The 25956-nt window shown below is 32.8% G+C and overlaps 1 long non-coding RNA gene across 2 annotated transcripts in view; it reads right to left on the bottom strand.

Annotated features, from left to right (window-relative positions):
- Positions 1–6813, bottom strand: part of LOC126746938 (uncharacterized) — a 29785-nt gene extending 22972 nt beyond the window's left edge. For both annotated transcript variants that reach the window (XR_007664040.1, XR_007664039.1), the window contains exon 1: positions 6508–6813. This is a non-coding gene — a long non-coding RNA (uncharacterized LOC126746938). The remainder of the gene's footprint in view (positions 1–6507) is intronic.
- Between the last annotated feature and the right edge of the window lie 19143 nt (positions 6814–25956).

The following is a 25956-nucleotide window of genomic DNA, read 5'->3' as shown; positions in this document are numbered from 1 at the left end:
TAATCTTCGAAACTAAAAACCAGTATATATACCGAAAACAATATAAAATTTTTTTTCCTCAAACAAACCTTTTTTTATTCAATAGCTAAAAGAAGAGAATTGGGCTGACGTTTTTGGTCAGAATGATTGTGATGTAAATAGCTAATGGTGTGCTTTTACAAATATATTTGAACCAATTTTTAATCAAAGTTTTCTAAAAAAACTAATATGTAAGAAAAATAAAAAAGATCTCTTTAAATATAATAAGGAAGTAAAGTATCAATTAGATGTTTATTTGATGATTTTTTTCGATGTATGCAAATAGATACAAAATTGTAAAAACAGAGTGAGATAACCAGAGGTTGATAAAATGCACATAAATATAGCAGCTAACCATAGAAGCTTCTTGTTAAGGCCTATAAAGCCCAAACGAACTTTTAAGTGTTCCTAAAAAAGTAAAGCATGGCCTGCATCCTAATGCATTTGACAACTATACAGTGTGTCTCAAAATAAGCGAATTTATACGTAAAAATTACAAAAAAAATTGTAGTTGAAATTTGACCGTTTGACATCTAGCCCTGCTTGATAAAAAAATAAAATTTCGCATATTTTTTTTTTTAATCAAGCATGCCTTGATGCGAGCTTGTTTTAAATTTTATGAGTAGGTAAAGTAGTATTTCTAGGCAAGATATAAAAAAAGTTCATAAGAAAAAGTTGTTTAGAATGCAAAATTATGCCCGAATACCAAATTTCACAACCATACGCCTACTTTGAGTTTTACTTTTGTGTACCAATTAATTTTTTTAATCATATTTAATTATTAGAGAAAAACTAACTAATTTATCTAATAGTAAAATAATCTAATAGTTAAATCACTGATCTAAGAGTTACAAACCATCCCCAAAAATGTGTTTGTAATAAAATGTACATAGTACGTCTAATTTAATAAGAAAATTTATTTTATTTACTTATTTTAAATTTATTCAATGTAGCACCTCGAAACATTTTTCAATCGAATTATCGAAACATTTTCCAATACCTTTCCTAAACTTTTTTAAAAGAATTTCTAACTTGTTCAATGTTAATTTAATTACAAGGGTCTCTAATTCTTTGTTTTAATAATTCCCTGTTATTTGCTAATGGCTCGGAATAAACAATTTGCTTCAGCCGGCCCTATAAAATAGGAATCAAAAATGGTTAAATCAGGTGATTAATCAGACCATTGATTTGGAAAAGTTCTATTCAACCTTCTGCTACTCGAATAGTGGAGTGTGCTGGACAACCGTCGTGTTGAAAATAAAGATTTATTCTTTGATCAACTGATAAAGGTTGTAAGTATTATTCAAAAAATCTTTCCAAAATTTAAAGATACGTTTTGTAATTAAGAGATTCTTCAATAAACTATGGTCCAATAATCCAATATAAATGGAAAGATATGGCACACCATGCGTTGACTTGGAAGTACCTTGGTTTAAATGCTTTAATATTATTGGCATGATAAATTCTTTGTAATTCAGATTTTCTTATGTTCAGCACCGCCGACCTCAGCAATTGACTCAAAAGCAAGGATTGTAGCAGCATCGTTGTCATCGTATTTGTCTGCTTTTTCTTTTATCTCAACACTACCCGTAGCCTCAAAAAGTTTAATTAGTCGTCTAAAGTAAAAAGTTTAATTAGCAGAAGATATTGTTACTTCGACTTATTCGCGGATATTTTTCACGAAAAAAAGGATTCAAAACGTACTTTAACGACATACTATTTCCACTACCATACAATTGCACAATGACAATTATCTGCTCCAAATTATTTTTTTTTTTTTAATTACTAACTTTACGATAAAATAATGATATAAGTTTTTTGTACATAACTTTGACAGTGACAATGTTTTATAGTAGCTGCTACATTTAATTGAGAATGTTTATATTTTAAAAAGTTCAACAAAAACTCGTAAATGCAGTAAAAAAGAACCCAATATAATAAGCAGCATGCATTCCACGAGCCGAAAAAATTCCTACCGATCGTAAAAAAAATTAGTCCAAGAACAATAATTCTTAAAATAATTTTCACTATTTTAAATGTTAATATTGAAAAGTGAGAATAAATAATAATTTAAATGTAAAAACAAAGTAGGCCTATGGTTATGAAATTTGGTATTCGGGCTTAATTTTGCATTCTAAACAACTTTTTCTTTAAACTTTTTTTATATCTTGCCTAGATATACTACTTGATCATGCTTGATTTAGAAAATTAAAATATGCAAAATGTTATTTTTTAATTAAGCAGGGCTGGATGCCTAACGGTCAAATATCAACCCTAAATTTTTTTTATAATTTTTATGTATAAATTCGCTATATCCTGGGACGCACAGTAGACTGATCAGCCTACTTCCAAGTTTTTCAAAGCTGTTTAAGTTAATTGTTTGCAATCAGCTTCTCAGTTTTTTAAAAGAATGCAATATTTTGTCTGATAATCAACATAGATATCTTGAGAATAAATCTACACAAACTACCATATTTCAGTTTCACTTGTGTAGTCTTGAGGAATTTGGAGAGGCAAAAGCTTTCATGAGGAATATTTTTTAGATCTTTCTAAGGCATATGATTGATTAGATAGAAATTTATTAATAAAGAAATTACAGTAATATGGGGTGAGAAATAATTTCTTAAAATGGTTCACTTCTTATCTCAACAATAGAGTCCAACAAGTAATGTTAACAAGCAAAATATCACAAATTTAGATTATTTAATTAATGGTGTTCATAAATGACTTGCCTTTTCAAATTATTGACAATATTCAAACAGTATGTAATTTACCCTAAGAATATTTGCAGATGATGACAAATTTATTAGTGGCTTTTCCAGACATACTAAGCTATGCTAGAATAAAGATCTACTGTTTCAAGAAAGCAAAGATTGGTTTAGTAAAAACAAGTTTTTACTGAATGAACAAAAAACGACTGTTTTGATTTTTAAAGCAAAACAAAACAAGGAAGCGACCCCAAAAGAAGTAAACCTCAACAATTACAAGGTTAAAGTGTGTGTACATATTGATGAATTTTTAGGCTTTTTATATCACATTAAATATTTACAAATTAAATTAAATAAAGCTTATTTTTGTTTCTGTACAGTGCTAAATGAATGGATTAGTATTTTGAAAACTGAGTCCGCAGCTAGGCATGGCATTATTTTCTGGGCAGCCAACTCTAAGATAAAACATATATTTGACATTCAAAAAAAGGTAATTAGAATAATGTTTCAGATGCAGTAGTTAGAATCTTGTAAAGGTATTTTTAGATCTAAGGGAATTTTAACTGTGTAACTTGTTTATATTTGAAGCAGTGATGTTTTTATTTAAGAATAGAGATAAGTTTCCTACTTCTGTTAATCATGGGTTTAATACTCGCATATGTAATATTAACTACCCTATACAGGGTGTCTCACGACGAATAGACGCGATCGATATCTCGGAAACTAATTTTCCAAAAATTTTGAAAATTTGGCAACATGGCACAGTCGATGGGGGCTACACAACTAAAATATTTTGACACTTGTGACGTTTCCGGTTATACCGGAAGTAGGTGTCAACTTCGTTATTTTAAATGGAACACCCTGTATATTTTTACATTTTTGACTTTTACGTGAAATTCTAAGTATATTTTGTGTATAATGTCCTATACCTAAGTGTAACCGTTTTTGACATATTTTTAATTTCATGTCAAAAACTATGTTTATAAGCCCTAACATAATTACCGATTACTCCCTTTTAGTAGCCTTCATTTATTGGTTAGTTTTGGTTTTATTTTAGAGGAAGGACCACTTTAAAAGACTAATATAATATTTGGCTAAAAAAAAGATACAGGGGGGTCAAAAACTAGCATTAAAATGAAAAAATCATTAAAAGTCAATTTTTTTAATGGAAACCCCCTATTTTTATAATTTTTTCATAAAGATAATTAAAAATAAGGTTAATTTTGTATAAGGTTATCTAGTCCAAAAATTGATAGTTTCCGAAATATTGGCAGTTTAAATTTGGCCTAATATTAAAGGTATAGGACATTATACAAAAAATATACTTAGAATTTCACGTAAAAGTCAAAAATGTAAAAATATACAGGGTGTTCCATTTAAAATAACGAAGTTGACACCTACTTCCGGTATAACCGGAAACGTCACAAGTGTCAAAATATTTTAGTTGTGTAGCCCCCATCGACTGTGCCATGTTGCCAAATTTTCAAAATTTTTGGAAAATTAGTTTCCGAGATATCGATCGCGTCTATTCGTCGTGAGACACCCTGTATAGAGGCTTTCACTCTTTGAACAGAGTCCCTACTATATGTGCATTAAGTTATTTAATAAACTTCCACATAAAATATAAACTATAGGATATCAATCGAAACAGGTTTAAACAGAATGTGAAACTGAAAGGTGAATACCTAAGCATGTAAACTTATATGTAGTTATGTCAGGGAGATGTTTTTTTTACTAAATAGGCCTTTTTTGGTGATATCATTTTATTTGATATAAGTTTTCATGTATAATGTTACTTCATAGTACTAAATAAAGAAATATATTATTATTATTCCCTAATATGAGTGTATCTATATAAATAACTTCAAATAGTTTCAAATGTTTGCTATTATATTTAGATTTTCGACAGATTTCACAATTATCAATATATTTTATAATAAAATTTTTCATTGATTTCCAATAATAGATTAATTTTATTAGAGTGAAAGTTTCTTGAATTCTGCAATGAATAGTTTTTCCCTTATGAGAAAATTGAATTATTCAATTTTTTTCTTCAGGTTTAACATTATTTATTACTTGGTAAAATTCAATTAATGTCAATTCATTAAAATGGTTACTTAAAACTTGTTGGAAAACTGGACATAAATCTTGTGAGAAAAAGCATATGTAATTTTTTTTTCTAAAAAGAAAATCCTAAAGTTATTATAGGAAATACTCTTTCAAAAAGTGCTTATAAGAAGACTATTGAACACCCCCAAATCCCTTAAGCAACTTTTCCAACAAAATATTGATGCTAACCACATCAAAAGCCTTTTTCAGATCAATGGACACTGCCACAACCACTTGTTTTTTTATCCAAAGCTCATTAAACATAATCTATAAAATCCACAGCGACACCAAGTGTGCTACTATTTTTTACAAAAATATATTGAAAATTATCAATGAATTGATGAGTATTAATAAATATTACTATTCATTTTTTAAATATTTTTTCACTATTTTGGAGTATACGCTCACTACTGAATTAAGCCTGTAGTTATTTATTTTTCATGTCCAACAGAGAACACATAACCAAAATCCTTGAAAAAATAGTACCCATGCTTTCTGCTTTGTATAGGAGTAGCAACTATTTAACTAGGGGAAGTAAATTTAAGATTTATAATGCTTTTTTTCTAACACATTTTCAATACCTTTTGCCAGTTTGGGGTTTGTGTGGGGAAACTAACTTTTATAAGGCACAAATATTAGAAAATTGAGTTGCTAATGTATTATTAAACTATGATTGGCTCACCAGTATTAACATGATTTATCTAGAACTGAATTTACATAAGTTGAAGACATTTTAGAAAATGAACAATGTAAAATGATTTATGAAATTCTTCATGGTCAGCAAAAATGTAACATAAATATTTTATTTCATTGTGATGTGCATAATTATCAATGCATAATTATAAGCCCTATATACCTTAAAAGAAAAAGATCAATGATAAAGAAAGCATCAAGTTTACAATAAGTATCACATGACTGACCTGGTCAAAGAAATGCCCTTTTCCATACACTGTAAGCAAGTGCTTTGTTTACAAAATAAATCTTTTAAGTAATCTTACCATAGCAATCTCACCATTTTAAGAATATTTGAGCAATGCCACAATCCTTTATTGCTATTAATGATAATCAAAAATATTGGGAATTTTCTTTAAGTTATTCTTAATTATATTAATTAATAAATTGTTCATTGGCAAGTATTTTCCAAAACCACCCATTGCTCTCTGAACCTTAAAAAATTAAAGGATACAGTCCATCTGATTGCTGCTTCCTTTGATCTTTTATGTGCTAGCTTCTTGGTAATTATTAAAATTGTGGAGTTCTGAACTAAATAAGATGGCAAAGACAGATATACAGTATCTTCTAGCGAATTAAAAATTAGTTTTTGTTATAGGGTTAATACTTGGTATCTGTTTGCTAATACTATTACAGGCCTATATTAACTAATTTCATTATTATACTGTTCCATAAGTTTTATAATGATAGAAGTTGTTTATTTGATATAAAAAATATTATGACTTAGAATAGGGCAAGAAAAAAGCAAATACATATACTCTCAAAAGTGTTATAAACTATATAATTAAATTTCTAATTAAGAGAAAAACAGGGATATTCATTTCTTAGATGGGTAAGTCGGTAAGTGATTGCTCCCTTACCAGATTTATTCAGGGTCAAACATTATTAAGTGTAAACAGTATTAAGTGTCAAACATTAAATGAGAAATATTTTGACTTACGCTATTTTAAATCAAATACATGGGTCCTTCTTGCATGGATCCCTTTGGCCATTGCTGCCTCCTTATTCAGGAAAAGATTTAAAATCTTATCTACCAGCCCTATGCATGCCACTTTCTATCTTGCCGTCTTCCATGGGTGCGTACACGATATGCTGGAATTGTAAAAGGGTCTTTTCTGGAATTTCACACTTATTTTCTGACCATTGCCTACAACGTAAAAGAAAAAAAAAGGAAATAATGGTTAGTATTCAAGACACAGAACAAAAAATATATAGCTTGCCGCCGTCTCACATTTTAACATTTAACACTGTTAGTGATGCGAAGAGTCCGGATTAATCGTCCGTTCAATCCGAATATCAAATTATTCCGAATCAATCCGGATATCTAAATCGTCCGGATACATGCCGCCCGTTCGTTCGACCGACAATGAAATAAAAGCTTACACGAAGTGACACGATGTTCTACGTTCCACCGGCTAAGAGAATCCGAATTAAATCGTCCGGACAAATAACCCGGCAATCGGCAATATCGTCGCGTCGCCTTGTGTAAACCTATTGCTTTATCTATCCTTATTGTACTCATTTAGAAACATAAGAGACAATATGAGAACGCCCAAACTTTTTTGTAAACAAAGCATTTTTGTAGTGTTATTTTGCATTGTTTAAAATACACTTGATTTATTACATACATAATTAGCTATTTCAGTTTGAACATCATGTAGAAATGCGTAAAAACGAAATGTCTAATGGGTTGCATAATGCATACCTTATATTCGAAAAACAGCTATAAAAAACGTTTATCGGACGGTCGAGCATCGAGCCCGAAACATGGCATAATTTGCCGAACGGGCGAGACATCGAGCGGATGAATTCATCCGGATGAAAAAACCGAATTTTCAATTCATCCGAATCAATGCTGTCCGGATATTGAATTAATCCGGATTTTTACAACACTAAACACTGTTGTTACTGACAGCTGCCAATGTTATCTGTCAATACCAAGTGTCAAACGAAAAGAAAACAAACTAATGCTTCATCCAGATGTTACAGATATCGACGCTACTGGTCGATATTAATTTGGGATTCATTCTTCATTCCCTCGAAGTATCGTATACTTTTGTATATATATGTTACCGCTAATATGCATAATAGCTAGACATATTGGGAATTATGCGTAAATACTAAAACCGTTGGTAGTTATGCAAAATAGCGGCGCGTATCAGAAATTATTATTAAATTCAATTAGAAATTAAATATTTTATAATTATTAAAGATTTCTTAAATAGTTTTTATTATTGTACGTTTATGGCCACGGTTGCTCCTGATTTGATGTTATGACATAGTATATGAGTAAACTATACAGTGCGAACGTAAAGGTTGGAATAAATTCATTTAAAATTCAGGGGTATGTTCAAAAAAAAAACGCTCGGACATGTCGATTTTTATTTTTAACTGCGGGTTTTCTTACTATAATTTTATGTATACAGGGTGGCCCAAAAATAAGTTACGGTCATCAACGTAATTTTTTTAAATGTAAACACCTATTTTTTATTTTAGATTTAGGTTCTACATCAAATTCTAAGTACATTTCATGTACCATGTCCTATACCTTAACTCGACCGTTGACGATTGAACACAATAAAAGGCTATTTTTGGAAGAGTTATTTATATCAAGCAAGAATACATAAAAATATTTTAATTAATTTATTAAGTGTTGAAAATGGCTGCCACGAACCTCTTGGCAATATCCCAGTCGATGCTGAAATTCTTGTAAAACGTTATCGATAACAGAAGGTTCTATCAATCTTATTTCTTCCGTTATTCTAATTTTTAAGTCTTCAATGTTGTTTGGCCGATTAACATAAACTTTGGACTTAAGATACCCCCACAAAAAAAATCTAAAGGAGTCAGATCCGGCGATCTGGCCGGCCATTCAATTGCACCCCTCCGACCAATCCAACGTCCAGGGAAAACGGTATCCAGGTACTGGCGCACGGGACGAGTGTAATGGGCTGGAGCTCCATCTTGCTGATACCATAAGGAATTATCTAATATATCCGGGTCTTCTGGATCGGGGTATAAAGTGGCAAGGCATGGAACCAAGTCATTTTCTAAAAACTCTAAATACCTCTCACCATTCAAGTATCCTTCAAAGAAAAAGGGCCCTATAACCCTGTTTTCAATCACCCCCGCCCAAACATTTACTTTTTGAGGGACTTGGCTGTGGCACTCCATCATCCAGTGCGGATTTTCAGTAGCCCAATATCGGCAGTTTTGCCGGTTTACACTACCATGAAGACAAAACGTTGCCTCATCAGAAAATACAATTTTTTTTGAAAATTGTGGATTAGCATGGCACAAGTCCATAAGTCTCTCACAAAATTCTAAACGCCTATCTGGGTCATCTTCATTTAGTTCATGAACCAATTGAACTTTGTAAGGGTGCCATTTATTTATACCTAAATACTTAACGACGGATGTCTGGGATATCTGATTTTCTAACGCAATATTGCGAGTCGTTTTATGGCAATCTTCTTCAACTGCCAGCAAAACATTTAGTTGCTTCTCTTCTGATATACTTGACCGACCTTTCGTATAATTATCCCTGACATGACCCAAATCCCGATATTTCTGTTCTATTTTACTGACAGTACTTTGAGATATACGTGGCCTATCAGGATACTTGGCATGATAAATTTCAGACTTCCATCTGAGTGCGCATCCTGTTTCCATAACCAATCATCATCAAAATCTCTATTTGCTCTCGCTCACTAAGACGTACCATTTTTTGAAATTTTAATTTTATCTTTTGATAAACTTAACACAAGCAAAACTTTGCTTAGGCATCTAAATCAAACTAAATTCACTCAAAATTATTTGATGTCAACAAATTGTGACAAGTTAACAATCAAAAACACCAACCACAAATGTAAATAACCAAACAATAACTGATAGGTCGCTTGATATAAATAACTCTTCCAAAAATAGCCTTTTATTGTGTTCAATCGTCAACGGTCGAGTTTAGGTATAGGACATGGTACATGAAATGTACTTAGAATTTGATGTAGAACCTAAATCTAAAATAAAAAATAGGTGTTTACGTTTAAAAAAAATACGTTGATGACCGTAACTTATTTTTGGGCCACCCTGTATACATAAAATTATAGTAAGAAAACCCGCAGTTAAAAATAAAAATCGACATGTCCGAGCGTTTTTTTTTGAACATACCCCTGAATTTTAAATGAATTTATTCCAACCTTTACGTTCGCACTGTATATTATATGAGTGAACTTGAGAAAAGATCGGCTTAAATCGCATTTTTTCCCATGGTGCGGGACAAACAGCACAAGTTTTTACTATCGCAATGGTCCACAAAAACACTCAAATACGTCTTTTTTCAACCAAACACTAAAGAAAAAATAGAACTTCTCAAATGCCGTGTTACCATTTCAAATTTTTTTCAAGCGGTTTTAGGAATAAAATGTTAATAACTTTTTTTGCATTGAAGACCTTATTTTTGAGCTTAGAATAACATATATCTATTTCTACTTTTTATTTTTAATCCAAAATCTAACATCAATAAGCTAAATTAATATTATTAGTTTTTCAATTTATCTCTTTCTTTGAAGGATTTTTTGTTTTGTTTATTACAGGTCGCAGGGCCAGACTCAAAGACAGCAGAGATTGATTTGAAACAGGATTGCTTTACGCATTGACAATTCTATGTAGCCTGTTCTAGAACAAGTTCACCAAAAAATTTATCAATTCTGGCAAAAGAAGGCAAAACAAAAAAAGTTGTTTACAAAGAAGTTCTTCAGTAGAACTTTTCTTTTATTTTCAAATTTGACGCAAACAACGCCGCGGGCATTTAGCTAGTTCATAAAACGTTTGTTGGCATTTAGTAGAATTATTTATTTTTATTATTTTATATATTTCTATCCATTTTCGGGTCTTCTGGCACCGTGATTACCACTTTGAGTACACTGTTCTCTGTTGCAAGAGGGCTACCTACTTTTATAGCTGTGTATACTGTGTCGGCCCATTTTAAGGCCTGCTATTTTCTCAAAATTATCAACTTTACGTAGTAATAATGTCTTTTTTCGGGACAGTATTATTTTCCCCTAATTTCATAATTAGTTTAAGTGTAGTGGCAACAGCGCTCATGTGTCAATCTATTTATAATTACGCGCTGTTATTTCCCCGCTGCCCGGACAATAAGTTAGTCGTCTATTGTCGTGAGTCATCCATTCGGTAACGATTAAGTAACGTCGTGCGGCCACCTTGTTTTGGCCCTCTGTAATTATGCGGTTACTCATGTATATTTTAAGTTTAATGTTTGCTAAATACTCCCTATAACTGTATGTGTGAAAGTGAAGAAGTGTTTATTTGTTTTGTTTATCATTTGTAACTCAAGTAAGAATAAATTACGTTCTGAGTTCGAGGAATTCGTAGTTTATCATTTGCCCTGTATCCGAGTATTTTAAGTGGATAAAGCAGCTAAGACGGGTAGTTTCAGCTGGCCCCCACAGTCTTCTTCTCCCGTTTGTGTTTTCGCATCTGTAGATTTCTTAGCTACTAAATTATTTAATATTTTTTCATATTTTGCGATCTTAGCGTTTTGTTCCTCTTTTGTCTGATGACTTTCGTATTTGTCACTTTTATATTCTGCAACCGTTTATGGAACTGTTAATCCTATTTGCTTTGCTAAAGTTTTAATATTTTTGTGTACATTTTGCGTTTGGTCACAAAACTTCATTAGTTCGTCAACCCTAGTTTTCAGTACTTCAAGGTTTCTCGATATAATCCAAAATATATTCTGTGCTTCTGGAGTAGCTTTTCGTTTCCTTTTTTTGTTTTTGTTGCATACTGCTTCTTCCTCTTCACTTGTCTGGTGTTCCTTTACCTCCTACGGTATGGTACCCTTTGCCAATAGGGGTGTCCTGGATATATTGTTTCTCGCTGGGAAGAATCCATCTCTAATAATCCCTTTCTCTTTCTTTTCTAAGTCGCATAGGTCTGCTCCCAGGCCTGGTTCCCTGCCAATGGAAATGGGCAGTTTTTTGGCTGAAGGTCGGGCGGGGCCTGCTCGCTTACCCGCGTCACCGACCGGAACTGGGGATCCATGCCCGTGCTCCGTAAACTTTTCTCCTGTAGTTTTACCCTCCTATTATTTATTTATAGTTCTTGTCCAAAGCCGAGTCATTATCATGTTATCAATTTATTTTATTTTCATTTTTTTATGTTTTATATTTTTTATTGGATCCCTAGCCTTCGCTACCTTATAAGCCCTAAACCTAATAGCGCCGGGATCGGAAATATCAAGGGTTGACCAAGAGCGGTCGAAATAGAAAGACGAAAAAAGTCTCGCCATAAGTTTAGAGGAAAGAACGCGGGTGAAGGAAAGAAAGTGAGTATGAAGGTAAGTACCTGAGCCGCCCTTTGCATACAGTAATACAATCTCGCCGTAGAAGCATTCGAGATTGGATAACTGGGAAACAGCTCGTTTATTACTTCCGACACTCTATCATCTGTCAATTTTATTGGTTCTGTATCGCCTTTTATGTTTTTCCTGACAATGCGATAGGCTTGTCCCCACAGGTCGTTCTCCAGTTCATTGCAGAGTTCTTTCCACATTTTTGTTTTTTCCTTTCTAATTTCGTCCTTGAGCGCTTTTCTTGCGTTTATGTGTTCTTCATGGGCAGCACTTTGCTGTTCGACTGTTGCCAAGTCAAATTTTGTTTGTTTGAGACCTTTGTTTTGCCCTGCGAATTCTTTGGCAGCTCTTTCTTAGTGTCTCTATTTTTTCACTCCACCAGTATGGGATTCTTTGTCTGTTTGGTCCATAATGTTTATCAGTAGAATCGTTGAGAATCTTTCTGACCATATTTGTCAGATTGTAGCGATTTTCTGGTTTTTCTTCCTCGGTTAATTCATTCATCTTCTCACGTAGCCTTTCTCTGTTGATTATGGTTTTATTTTTGAATGTCATGCTTGATATGTTTTTCACGAGAATTTCAAAAGCTATATGTAGGTGTAGTGATCCAAAACCCTCCACTCTCTAATTTTTTTAGCTATTCCTTGCGTAGATAGAGTTAAGTCTATGTTAGATCTCGTGTTTCTCCTTACGAATGAGGGAGGTTCCGTCATTATGAACTGCTAGTCCAAGTCTTGCCACGGCCTCCAAGATATATTGTCCTTTTTTATCTGTTTCCGGCGAACCCCATTCTTCTGTTTCGTATTGAAATCACCAGCTATTACTGCCTCTCCTCCTGTAGTCTCTACCATATCTAGCAGTGTATCAATGTAAGCTTTATACTGTTGCAGCAAAATATTTGGAGATGCCTAAAATCCATAGATATTCTAGCTGAAGTCCCAGCACTCCATTCTCTTTTATAACCCTCTTAACATTATTGTTTTTGTTTAAGAGTTTAAGGGCCACCCAGCTTGCCCTGTCTGTAATCCAGGATGGCTTTTTTGTTAATTTTATATTTTGCTCACTCACTACTAAAATATCTGTAGATTCTTCTGCTGCAACTTTCGCTGCCATATCGTGGGCACCAGCGGAGCGGTCGGTGTTTATTTGGAGATTCTTTAACATATTTGATTGAATTTAGTAAACAAGTAAAATATGTAAATCGATTAAGAACTAGTACTAGAAGGAATATATCACAGTCTTTTTCCAGTCAAAGTTCATATCACAGTTTTATCACAGATATTAGGTTTCTCTTTATCACAGTCGTATTTTCTCTCCTTCTTGGCTTACGAAATGGCTCTCTTCAAAGCAGTACATCGGCCTGTTCCCATTTTGTGTCCCTTATTGCACATGAGGCAGTTTGCCTGCTAGCAGCCAGTGTATTTCGGGCATTAGAGCGAAGTGAACTGAGTCTAAGTTCTTCTGTTGGCTTTATTTAGTTTTATAATAGCCTCTCTAATATCTTCTTCCGTCGTTGTTATATCCAGACCTGTGATGTGTAGTACTACGTTTTGCTAGTTCTTATACCCAGCTATCCTAACTTTTATGTTTTCCATAGTTTCTTCTATTTTTTGCTTAAGGAATTTCACTGCTTAATCGTTTTTATCCGTAACCAAGAGAACACTGCCACTTTTTGCTTCTTACATTTTCTGAATTCTCTTTTTACTGTGCCTCTTAATTTGGCTTTCAGTTCCTTTGCAATCTTTTCAAAGGGGTGGTTGCCCTTCTTGAGGATTATGGCGGTTGTGTCTCTCTGCCCTCTCCTTCTGTCGTTTTCTTTTAGTCTTTCTTCTTTCTGCAGGTCTTTCTCATTGTTTGTATAGATGGTTACGTATGTATTTTGGCCATAAAAAATGGCCTCAACCATTTTTGTAAGCCTGTGAATTTCCATTCCTTCTATCTTATGGATTGCCACTTTTTCATCATCTATAGTTTTCTCTATTGATTCTATTTCCAAAGTTCCTTCTCACTAGTTCCCTGGTTTGTTCTAATGATCTTTTGATTTGTGATTTCTTATTTGGTTTTTGTGGTCTTTAGTATTGTGCGGTTGTAGACCTCAAAATTGGCTTCCGTGTCGATGATTTCTCGATATCGCTCTTGCTACTTAAACACCGCCTGGATGCTCGTACACATTTCTAATTCGTTTGGAGATACTAAAACGACTTTAACCGTTGCCTCTTTTGTTTTGAGGGGGTTACCTACTTTTATTTCCGTGTTCAGATAAACATTGTCCTTCCAGTCTTTTTGAGGTTCCGTGTTCCATACATCGTAAGATGTTAGTTTTTCTATGTCAAGTAAATCTCTTTCACCTTGCTGAATTCACACTGAAGTTTGTGTACCTTCATCTATCTTCTCCCTTTTTTTTTGTTAGGAAACTATCAAAGTTTTCCTAACAAAAAAAAACCTTTCCAATTTACTGGCCGCTTGATTGATAGGCTTGTGCTATCTTTTACTTGTTTGTAGACATTTTGATTTGCTCGTCCGAACTTCGTTTATGTTTTGCAATAATTCTGTAATATTTTATTGCATCCTTTGTTGTGCCCTTTGTTGTGCGTATCCATCTTGTGGCATTCTCTTTTGGGTTATGGAGATATTTCTGTGAGTGATACATCCGTACGTTTGCTCTTATCTGTTATTCTTGTAAAAAACTACTCTCCGATGCGTTTGAATCTCTTCTTACAACATCAGGTGAATCAAATGTTCTTCTTATTGATCTTCTGCGTTATTCGGGGTCTTCAAATCTTAGTAGTAGTTCACGTTAATTTTTGTCAATACTTTGGTTACATAGTTTGGTGTTAGTGCTACTTAGTTTGATGGATTCTGTGTTCTGTAATGGTAGATTGTCCCCCCCAGAATCTGTGGGATAGCCTTTCATAGCGGAGGAGTGGGATTCCCCGGTATAGCACATACCATTGCCGGTATCCACCTGGGGTACTTTATTCATCCCTTTGTCTGCCATTTTGGTTTTTGTTGCAGTTTATACATACTGCCAGGTAAGTCCATTATTCTTTGCCAGGTCATCATTAATCATAATCAAGTAAGTTTTTTTTGGGGTAGGGATAGGAAAAAGAAGGAGTCTCCTAGCCCTCGAAAACCTAATAGCATCGAAGGGGATAAAAACACAGCTCTTAGCAGGGGTACTAAGAAAATTGATTTTAAGAGGTAAGTATAACCAGTCAAAGGTAGGTAGATTAGGAAACGTTAAGTAAACGTCTGAGCCGTCCTTAGCAGACAAACTCTCGTTCCAATTGGTCTCGAGTTCCCATGCTTGTCCGAGCCCGCTCCACTAACGGCAAGGTCCAGCAGCTCGTTGAGGGGGAACCCAACCCAACCCAACCCTTTTTTTTGTTTATAGACGGAAACTGCATTGACGCGCCACTGGCGAATTTTCAACACCAGTGTTGTGGGACTCCACCACCTTTATCTTTCGCATAGAAACAGAGTATGCTCCGGGTATCGACATCCTCACAATATATACATTTCCCATCAGCGACTTTTTTAATCCGGAATTCCGGAAAGTATACGAAAGAAATAAACCGTGTCCCGAAAGGACCGGTGTTAAAAAGTAGTCTAAGGTTCGGTGATAGCAGTTTACCCAAGCGTCAATGTTTGAATTAATCGCTTTGTACACTGCGCATTAGTTTTGTTCATTTGTCACTTTTGCTGCCATTTTCTCAAGGTTTCCTCCCTTGCTAGTCTTCTTTATTTCTTCCTTGTTCTGTCTTAACTATTTCTTCTATAATATACTCAATCGGTGAAATACCAGTGATTACTTGAATTGCGGAACTAGAAATAATGCGGTACCCACATGCTACTCGAAGAAGGGATTTTCTTTGTGTGCTTTTCAGAATTTGCTGGTACTTTTTCATGCCGGGTATGTAACCCCATACCGTACATCCGTAGAGAAGTGTTGACTCTGTGACCAAATAGAGAACTTTGCGTTTTGCATATTTTGGCCCTTCCATATTTGTCATCAGTATTGCTAATTCGCGAATCTTAACGTCAGCTTTTTTGCATGCCATTTGCACATGTGGTCGGAAGTACATATTTTGCCCGATTCTTACACCCAAGTAATTTATGTATGGTGATTGTGATAGAGGCATACCGCCTACGTTAAAAACAATATCTTTGCGGTCTTTCTTCCCCCATAGAATAACAGCCTCCGTTTTCTCCGGTGCTAGCTCCAGTTCGTTTCGCGTCATCCAATTCTCGATCTGTCCGATAGCGGAGTTTGTAATTTGTAATTAAAGTTTTGCTATGGTGTTTATTAGGCACAGGGGTCTATAGAAGGTAGGTTGGTCGAAAGGTTTTCCTGGTTTAAGAAGAAAAACTAGCCGAGCAATTTTCCAATTATCTGGGAATATCTGTTCTGCCAGCAACTGGTTAATTAAATTAATTAAGATCCCCGGAGCCTGCTCAAATTCCACCAATACTTCTGCTGGCACTCCATTAGGACCTAGTGCCCCTTTTGTTTTCATTGTCTGAGCCGCCTGATTAATTTCCTTGATGGAAAATTGTTTTGGTGCATCTCCAGTAACTCTTGGATGTTGCTCCTTCACCTTATTTTCTCCAATTTAGCTGGGCTTACAGAACCTCTGAGCTCTTAACCACTAACTGGTATGCTTGTCTCCAAACATCGTCTTCTAATTCTCTGCATAGTTATGATTATTATTTAATTATTAAATTACATAATCTCTGCATTTTTCCACCTGTCTCTTTTTCTTTTCTAATTTCGTCGGCTAAAGTTTTTTAATTTTTTGAAATTCTCTTCAATGCTTCTATTTGCTCTTCCCTTACGTTGTTTCTGTACGCCCGTTATTTTATTCTGCGCTTCTTAATGCATTCGCTTCTAAGGCTTTCTATTTTGTCAGTCCACCAGTAAGTCGGACCTTGTCGGCTTGGGCATGAAATATTCTGGGTTCTCTTTCTATAGATCAAACTTAAGGTTTCGCTTAGTTGTAATAAAGTTAAAGAATTATCTTGATATTGCACGTCTCGGATAGCCTCAGTGAGCAATTGTTTATTTACTTCTTTGCAGTTCTGCTATTTATTGTTAAAAGTATATGTCTATAATACTGTTCTATGTCTATATAATATGTTTTAATAGATTTAATGCTAACGTTTAACTCATTTGGCTTCTTTTTTGACTAAAGATCGGCTTTAGTAACTTCGGCTCGATAAGCACTGGTGGGATATTTTTAGGAGTATAAAAGTCGTGTTGGTGGTTGTGGAAGAGCAGGAGAGGGAGCAACACTTGCATAAGATTTAGTGCTCTCTATCTTTTTTATTTGTTCCTGTAGCATATCAATTATTATTGGTTCATCATTTATTATTGTAGTTTTGTCTAGAATTGTGTTTTTGAGACAGTCTTTAAAATCATGCTCTACAGGATTTGCAGAAAATTTTAATTGTCGCTCTGCGGGGCATGCATCTTACCTCAGATCTAGTTAATTCAGAGCAATCTCAGTAATATGTTTTGCAAGAATCACAGGCAAAAACATACATTTTTTCCCTCTTATTTTTTTTGCACTTTATGCAGGAATTATCACCCATGCTTTATTTGACAATAAACTTAACTTTTTCAACCAAATTATAGACGAGTGTAAACAGTAATACAAGCAGTGTTGAAGCGTCGCTGAATAAAGTTGTCGAAAAAAATAGTCGAACATTTGTAGTAGTCATTATTTTTTTCAAATCTTCCTTCAATGTTTTTTTCAAATCCTTGGATTCAATTTTCCTTTTCCCTGCCAGCGTACCCAGGTAGGGCCAGTCCTAGAAAATGAAATAAACGTCAATTTTCCTGGCGAGTGGGAATTAAAAACGTGTTACTTACTCTGCAGAAAATTAAGTGTTAGAAACAAAATATCTTTTCAGTCAGGTGTTATGATTTAATTTTTTTTTAATCTATAATTAAATATTCTCCAACATTCGATATAGTATACTGTTAGCGGCTCAATATAATTTAAATCCCGCGAAACCATCGCATCTCGTAGTTTCCGCTCCCGACGAGACAATCAGAGCCATCTAGGATTAAATCCGAATATAATTGGTAGAAAACAACATCCAGCGCTATCTAGTTACAGACGACAGTACTTTTTCCAGTAAAGGGAATAAGAGAAATCTGAAATAACATCAATTTATACGGTCAATAGCAACATCTTCTATTGAATAGCAATACCACGAAGAACGTTCTAGCTGGAAAGGAAAGGCAGTAATAGCGAGTATGAGACAAGGACGGAAATAGAGTCGAGAATCAGTATTTTCTACGTATTTCCGGAGCAGGAATATTTCAATATATAAGCGGGTTCGTGAGTCAGAGCAATGCAATTCAATTCGACGAGACAATGAATACAATTCAATTCAGTTCGGAGCTTAATACGAGCGAATATTTCATGCACCATAGTGTCTTATAGTTTAGTTGCGTCGACACGAGATTTAATTTACGTTTACTGCGCAACAATTTGATACTGGAAATATTACTTTGTCAAATGGATATCCGGAAATTTTTTGAAAGAGGAGAGACAAAACAAAACAAAACCTAATATGACTATTTGATACGTCATGGAAGTTAGCAACAGAATCAGAAACGAAAATCAAATTTTTACAGTCGCCCAGATAAGTTCTGCACGCAATCTATTTTTTTGCATATTGAAGGATTAAATCTGATTTTAAACATTTAAAATAAAGTTAAGAGAAAGACTAAATTAATTATATATAGACCAAAAAAGTGTAGATTTGATTTTTTTTTCGGTATAAAAGATAAATGTTTGTTAAATAATAAATAACGTAAAAAAAACACAGTAATTGTTAAAAATTTTGTTACACCTTTAAACTTGGTGTATAAATATAAGATAATAAAATACATGATATATCTCAGAGACACACGTTTTTTCAGGGGATGAAGGGGTGTAAGCCACCCCCAAATAGTTTAAAAAATTGTAGTAATTAGTAATAATTTTGTTACACGTTCAAACTTGGTGAATAAATAAAAGATAATAAAATACACCATATATCTCAGAGACACAAGTTTTTTCAGGGGATGAAGGGGTGTAAGCCACCCCCAAATAGTTTAAAAAATTGTAGTAATTAGTAATAATTTTGTTACACCTTCAAACTTGGTGTATAAATATAAGATAATAAAATACATGATATATCTCAGAGACACACGTTTTTTCAGGGGATGAAGGGGTGTAAGCCACCCCCAAATAGTTTAAAAAATTGTAGTAATTAGTAATAATTTTGTTACACATTCAAACTTAATGTATAAATATAAGATAATAAAATACATGATATATCTCAGAGACACACGGTTTTTCAGGGGATGAAGGGGTGTAAGCCACCCCCAAATAGTTTAAAAAATTGTAGTAATTAGTAATAATTTTGTTACACCTTCAAACTTGGTGTATAAATATAAGATAATAAAATACATGATATATCTCAGAGACACACGTTTTTTCAGGGGATGAAGGGGTGTAAGCCACCCCCAAATAGTTTGAAAAATTGTAGTAATTAGTAATAATTTTGTTACACATTCAAACTTGGTGTATAAATATAAGATAATAAAATACATGATATATCTCAGAGACACAAGTTTTTTCAGGGGATGAAGGGGTGTAAGCCACCCCCAAATAGTTTAAAAAATTGTAGTAATTAGTAATAATTTTGTTACACATTCAAACTTGGTGTATAAATATAAGATAATAAAATACATGATATATCTCAGAGACACACGTTTTTTCAGGGGATGAAGGGGTGTAAGCCACCCCCAAATAGTTTGAAAAATTGTAGTAATTAGTAATAATTTTGTTACACATTCAAACTTAATGTATAAATATAAGATAATAAAATACATGATATATCTCAGAGACACACGGTTTTTCAGGGGATGAAGGGGTGTAAGCCACCCCCAAATAGTTTAAAAAATTGTAGTAATTAGTAATAATTTTGTTACACCTTCAAACTTGGTGTATAAATATAAGATAATAAAATACATGATATATCTCAGAGACACACGTTTTTTCAGGGGATGAAGGGGTGTAAGCCACCCCCAAATAGTTTGAAAAATTGTAGTAATTAGTAATAATTTTGTTACATATTCAAACTTGGTGTATAAATATAAGATAATAAAATACATGATATATCTCAGAGACACACGTTTTTTCAGGGGATGAAGGGGTGTAAGCCACCCCCAAATAGTTTAAAAAATTGTAGTAATTAGTAATAATTTTGTTACACATTCAAACTTGGTGTATAAATATAAGATAATAAAATACATGATATATCTCAGAGACACACGTTTTTTCAGGGGATGAAGGGGTGTAAGCCACCCCCAAATAGTTTGAAAAATTGTAGTAATTAGTAATAATTTTGTTACACATTCAAACTTGGTGTATAAATATAAGATAATAAAATACATGATATATCTCAGAGACACACGTTTTTTCAGGGGATGAAGGGGTGTAAGCCACCCCCAAATAGTTTAAAAAATTGTAGTAATTAGTAATAATTTTGTTACACCTTCAAACTTGGTGTATAAATATAAGATAATAAAATACATAATATATCTCAGAGACACACGTTTTTTCAGGGGATGAAGGGGTGTAAGCCACCCCCAAATAGTTTAAAAAATTGTAGTAATTAGTAATAATTTTGTTACACATTCAAACTTAATGTATAAATATAAGATAATAAAATACATGATATATCTCAGAGACACACGGTTTTTCAGGGGATGAAGGGGTGTAAGCCACCCCCAAATAGTTTAAAAAATTGTAGTAATTAGTAATAATTTTGTTACACCTTCAAACTTGGTGTATAAATAAAAGATAATAAAATACACCATATATCTCAGAGACACAAGTTTTTTCAGGGGATGAAAGGGTGTAAGCCACCCCCAAATAGTTTAAAAAATTGTAGTAATTGGTAATAATTTTGTTACACCTTCAAACTTGGTGTATAAATATAAGATAATAAAATACATGATATATCTCAGAGACACACGTTTTTTCAGGGGATGAAGGGGTGTAAGCCACCCCCAAATAGTTTAAAAAATTGTACTAATTAGTAATAATTTTGTTACACCTTCAAACTTGGTGTATAAATATAAGATAATAAAATACATGATATATCTCAGAGACACACGTTTTTTCAGGGGATGAAGGGGTGTAAGCCACCCCCAAATAGTTTAAAAAATTGTAGTAATTAGTAATAATTTTGTTACACGTTCAAACTTGGTGAATAAATAAAAGATAATAAAATACACCATATATCTCAGAGACTCAAGTTTTTTCAGGGGATGAAGGGGTGTAAGCCACCCCCAAATAGTTTAAAAAATTGTAGTAATTAGTAATAATTTTGTTACACATTCAAACTTGGTGTATAAATATAAGATAATAAAATACATGATATATCTCAGAGACACACGGTTTTTCAGGGGATGAAGGGGTGTAAGCCACCCCCAAATAGTTTAAAAAATTGTAGTAATTAGTAATAATTTTGTTACACCTTCAAACTTGGTGTATAAATATAAGATAATAAAATACATGATATATCTCAGAGACACACGTTTTTTCAGGGGATGAAGGGGTGTAAGCCACCCCCAAATAGTTTAAAAAATTGTAGTAATTAGTAATAATTTTGTTACACATTCAAACTTGGTGTATAAATATAAGATAATAAAATACATGATATATCTCAGAGACACACGGTTTTTCAGGGGATGAAGGGGTGTAAGCCACCCCCAAATAGTTTAAAAAATTGTAGTAATTAGTAATAATTTTGTTACACCTTCAAACTTGGTGTATAAATAAAAGATAATAAAATACACCATATATCTCAGAGACACAAGTTTTTTCAGGGGATGAAAGGGTGTAAGCCACCCCCAAATAGTTTAAAAAATTGTAGTAATTGGTAATAATTTTGTTACACCTTCAAACTTGGTGTATAAATATAAGATAATAAAATACATGATATATCTCAGAGACACACGTTTTTTCAGGGGATGAAGGGGTGTAAGCCACCCCCAAATAGTTTAAAAAATTGTACTAATTAGTAATAATTTTGTTACACCTTCAAACTTGGTGTATAAATATAAGATAATAAAATACATGATATATCTCAGAGACACACGTTTTTTCAGGGGATGAAGGGGTGTAAGCCACCCCCAAATAGTTTAAAAAATTGTACTAATTAGTAATAATTTTGTTACACGTTCAAACTTGGTGAATAAATAAAAGATAATAAAATACACCATATATCTCAGAGACTCAAGTTTTTTCAGGGGATGAAGGGGTGTAAGCCACCCCCAAATAGTTTAAAAAATTGTACTAATTAGTAATAATTTTGTTACACCTTCAAACTTGGTGTATAAATATAAGATAATAAAATACATGATATATCTCAGAGACACACGTTTTTTCAGGGGATGAAGGGGTGTAAGCCACCCCCAAATAGTTTAAAAAATTGTAGTAATTAGTAATAATTTTGTTACACCTTCAAACTTGGTGTATAAATATAAGATAATAAAATACATGATATATCTCAGAGACACACGTTTTTTCAGGGGATGAAGGGGTGTAAGCCACCCCCAAATAGTTTAAAAAATTGTACTAATTAGTAATAATTTTGTTACACCTTCAAACTTGGTCTATAAGTAAAAGATAATATAAATCATAGTATTTCATTAACATATATAACAAAATAGGTTTATAATAATGTTCTAATAATTCGTTAGAACAATAATTACAGTTAACATCATATGCGCTTGAGGCTTAAGCGGACGGTTCTCTAGTCGAGATCGAGAAGCAAAAACCCGATTGTAAGGCGTCGCCGCTATTTATACATTGCCCCCACTAGATGCATTTTGCTTCGAGAAGACGGTGAAAGTTAATATACTGACGACCAGGAGTCCAAATAATATATCAATATTTTGGACTTAGGACGGAATTTTGTGCGCTTATTCGCTTACTTTGCTATATAACATTTAGATGTTTTGTCTAGTGAGGTTGTAAAGTAGAGGTTTTTTATTAATTAGTTTGGGTGATTTTAATTTATGTTATTTATTTGTTTATACAAATGTCTTTCTAATTTTTTTATGATTTTCTTTTTACACTGCAGTTAAGTTGGATTATATTAGGTTAGTTAAGGTTAAGTTAGGTAATTGGGTAAGGTAAGCTTAGGCAAAGCTGGGTAAGGTTAGGTAAAGTTAGATATCTTAAAGGTCGGATATCTTAAAATGCGGTAGGTTTAGCAATGCAAGTGTTGAGTCTTGGTTTAAAACTGTAAAATATGAGATTTTAAACGAAAAGAGAAATTTAAAACTAGGTCGTTTTGTAACCGAAATTCAAACTCGTATAAGATCTAATCTAAAAGTTATAAAACTATCGATAGGGAAAAAACCATTTAATCCTAATAAAGAATTGATAAATAAAAGGAAAAGACTTGAAATTGATAATCCAGCAGCTGAAGAAACTTGGAAAAAACAAAAAAAAACAAAAAGGTTTTTTTTAGAAAAATTATTTACAAAAATACGTTAATGCCAACGTATTAAAGACAAAAGATTCTCAAACTGACCTAATTGTTGAAAATCTTCAAGAAGAAGTTAAAGAGAATTTTAAACCAATAAATATGGAAGAACCACCAGTTCTAGAAGAAAATCATGTAAATAAAAAACTATTACTTGAGTTAGGGACCGAAAAAAAAAGTAAATGATATACAAGAGCAACCAGCAGAATTTGCACTTGAAAATGGTCTTCTGTTTAATAGTGATTACTATATGTCGTGCTCAGAAATTTGCTCATTTAAAGTTGGACGTTATTCTTATATGGGACAAACTATTACCCTCACTAGTTCAGATTTTAGAACATTAGAGTCAACATTACAAAATTGCAATGAAGTATCGAAAGTTCGATCGTGTACCAGTCGATGGCTAACGGATTACGTTATTGATTGTGCGGCATTTAGTATTTTGAAAGAAATAGATAACATTTATTACGTTGACACCATTTCATCCTCGTTAATACTAAATGATGATCTACAGAGTTTTGCTCATTATTCTAAATTTCAACCTCTTATAAAATCTTTTGACGGAATTAAGTTAATGTTAATGCCCTATAATGTTTTTAGTAATCACTGGATTTTAATAATTTTGGACCTTTCAGAAAACAAAATATTTATATTGAATCCGGGTGGTGCAATGCCTTCCGAAGAAGAAATATTTAAAAAAATTAAAAAATTCTTTATTACCAGAGATCAAAAAAATAAAATTGAAAAATTAAATGTTAGAAAATGGTCAATGTCTCATATAGACTACTACCCCCAACAAACAGACTTGTACAACTGTGGAATTTACGTAATTTATTATATATTATTATTATCAATAAATTCCAATATTCAGTCCTGTTTCTTAAATAAAAATATTTTCAATCCCGAAACTTTTCGAATTACTATTCAAAATATACTTTTAATTGCATCACAAAAAATGTTTCACGTATGTCTAATCTGTGGCCAAAAAACCACAGATCCCTATATCGAATGTCATATCTGCAAACGTTGGGTTCACTATAAACAATGTTCCAATATTGAAGAAGACCAAACATCACTGGAAAAGGCAGCAAATGAAAATTATTTATATTTTTGTTCTTTATGTCAAATTAAAAAAAATCCATTTAAAACTACGGATAACGACAAAGAACTTAAATTAGGCGATATAGAATTACAGTTTTTAGTTAAACATTATAGAAATGTATTGACAAACATCTATAAATACCGCGACTCGAATAAGGAAAGTCTTAGATATAATGAAACAAAAGACGTAATGACTCATTTAAAATGGGATTATTTTGTAACCTTCCTAGATATTGAAACAGCGACAAAAGTTGCTAAATGCATTATAAAGTGTACAGGGGTAACAGATAAAATGTTTGTATGTTTTGTACTTTTGGGAAGATTTTTACAAAAAGTCATCAACAAATATTACGGATTACATGAAAATGGCCTAGTAAGTATTATTGATAAATATAAAGAACTTAACGAAATAACTGACCATGAATTTGAGTATCCAGTTCCCTATACATTAGATAAAATATTTATTAACCTATAAAAATCTATATTTAAAAAATTATGGAATAAACACATTCAACCACATTAAATGTTTTTGTTATTACACTAAATATTCAATCTTTTTACAAAAAAGTCAAATTATTAGTAATTACTACAATTTTTTAAGTTATTTGGTCCTTCATCCCCTGAAAAAACGTGTGTCTCTGAGATATATGGTGTATTTTATTATCTTTTATTTATACACCAAGTTTGAAGGTGTAACAAAATTATTACTAATTACTACGATTTTTTAAACTATTTGGGGGTGGCTTACACCCCTTCATCCCCTGAAAAAACGTGTGTCTCTGAGATATATGGTGTATTTTATTATCTTTTATTTATACACCAAGTTTGAAGGTGTAACAAAATTATTACTAGTTACTACAATTTTTTAAATTATTTGGGGGTGGCTTACACCCCTTCAACCCCTGAAAAAACGTGTGTCTCTGAGATATATCGTGTATTTTATTATCTTTTATTTATACACCAAGTTTGAAGGTGTAACAAAATTATTACTAATTACTACGATTTTTTAAACTATTTGGGGGTGGCTTACACCCCTTCATCCCCTGAAAAAACGTGTGTCTCTGAGATATATCGTGTATTTTATTATCTTTTATTTATACACCAAGTTTGAAGGTGTAACAAAATTATTACTAATTACTACGATTTTTTAAACTATTTGGGGGTGGCTTACACCCCTTCATCCCCTGAAAAAACGTGTGTCTCTGAGATATATCATGTATTTTATTATCTTTTATTTATACACCAAGTTTGAAGGTGTAACAAAATTATTACTAATTACTACGATTTTTTAAACTATTTGGGGGTGGCTTACACCCCTTCCTCCCCTGAAAAAACGTGTGTCTCTGAGATATA

This window comes from Anthonomus grandis, chromosome 18 (assembly GCF_022605725.1).
Source record: "Anthonomus grandis grandis chromosome 18, icAntGran1.3, whole genome shotgun sequence".
In the NCBI taxonomy this organism is placed as follows: domain Eukaryota; kingdom Metazoa; phylum Arthropoda; class Insecta; order Coleoptera; family Curculionidae; genus Anthonomus; species Anthonomus grandis.
The sequence above is the reverse complement of the archived record's forward strand: the minus strand, read 5'-3'. Positions and strand labels throughout refer to the sequence as shown.